The sequence below is a fragment of the Chrysochloris asiatica genome, unplaced genomic scaffold, assembly GCF_000296735.1.
Source record: "Chrysochloris asiatica unplaced genomic scaffold, ChrAsi1.0 scaffold00011, whole genome shotgun sequence".
Lineage (NCBI taxonomy): Eukaryota > Metazoa > Chordata > Mammalia > Afrosoricida > Chrysochloridae > Chrysochloris > Chrysochloris asiatica.
This window is the reverse complement of record NW_006408529.1, coordinates 1,907,582-1,909,109: the sequence shown is the minus strand read 5'-3', so window position 1 is coordinate 1,909,109 and position 1,528 is coordinate 1,907,582. Positions and strand designations below refer to the sequence as shown.

Below are 1,528 nucleotides of genomic sequence, written 5' to 3'. Positions count from 1 at the left end.
AAATCTTTACGGGAGCAGAAAGCCTCATCTTTCTCCCACGGAACAGCTGGTAGTTTCGAACTGCTGACCTTGCAGCTCGCAGCCCGATTCGTAACCACTACGCTACCAGAGCTCCTCGGTCTTCCCTGTAGGTCTATGGATATCATCCTATCACAGACAGTGTTGTACTTCATGAATGATATGGATATGTTCTTCTTGACAATTAATGCAACATCATTCCTCTTCAATTTGTCATTCCCAGCATAGTAAAGCATATGGTTGTCAGATTCAAAATGGCCAATACCAGTCCATTTCATCCCACTAATGCCTAACATATCAAGGTTTAAGTGTTCCATTTCATTTTTGACAACTTCTAATTTTCTTAGATTCATACTTCGTACATTTCATATTCCAATTTTCAATGGATGTTTACAGCTGTTTCTCTTCATTTTGAGGTTTGCCCCATTAGCAAATGAAGGTCCTTTTCTCCCACAGGCTTTACACCATTCACGCCATCACAGTCAACTCTACTTTGAGGATGCAGTTCTTCCTCAGTAGCATTTTGAGTGCATTCCAACCAGAGGGGCTCATTTTATGGCACTATATCTGATAGTGTTTATCTGTTATTCATAAGGTTTTCAGTGACTAAATATTCAGAAGTAGTTCGCCACTTCTTCCTAGTCTGTCTTCATCCGGAAATTTATCGGAAACCTGTCCACTGGGGGTAACCCTGCTGGTATTTAAAATACTGGGGTTATAGTTTCCAGAATCACAGCAACTCACAATCCACTCCAGTATGACAAACTGACAGATGTGTGGTGGATAGACAGTTAGAAGAACAAATAAATCTGTTTTGGAAGAAGTACAGCCAGAGTTCTTCTTAGAAGTCAAGATGGTAATGCTTTGTCTCTCATATTTTGGACATATTATCAGAAAATACCAGTCCTTGAAGAAGACATCATCCTTGGTAAAATAGAGGGTCAGAAAAATAGAGGAAGACCCCCAGTGTGATGGACTGACACAGTGCAACTGCAATGGGCTCAAACAAAACAATAATGGTGAGGTTGGTTTAGGATAGGTCAGTGTTTTATTCTGTTGTATATAATGTCACTATGCGTTGGAACCACTTGGTTGGCACCTGGTGTGGCACTGTGGGTTAATGCACTGGACTTCAAAATCGGTTTGAACTGCAAGGTCAGTGGTTCAAGCTCACCAGCTACTCTTTGGAAACCCTATGCAAGGTCGTTATGGGTCAGAACTGACTCAACGGCACTTAACAAAAACAACCAGAGCAATAACAGGATGTACATTTGGTTTTTCACTTGCAGTACCCTAAGATTTCTCAAATAATATTGGTTATATAAAGAGCACAACCTTCAGTATGGATTGCATCTCAATGTCAAGAAAACAAAAATCCTCACCACTGGACCAATAAACAACATTCTTATCGATGGAGAAAAGATTGAAGTTGTCAAGGACTTCATTCTTCTTGGATCAACTATCAACTCTCGCGGAAGCAGCAGTCAAGAGATCAGATGACGTATTGCAT

General features: G+C 40.5%; 1 pseudogene; it reads right to left on the bottom strand.

The window, feature by feature from the left end:
• The window catches only part of LOC102834881, a 7,895-nt pseudogene that overhangs the window by 1,623 nt on the left and 4,744 nt on the right, over window positions 1-1,528 (bottom strand).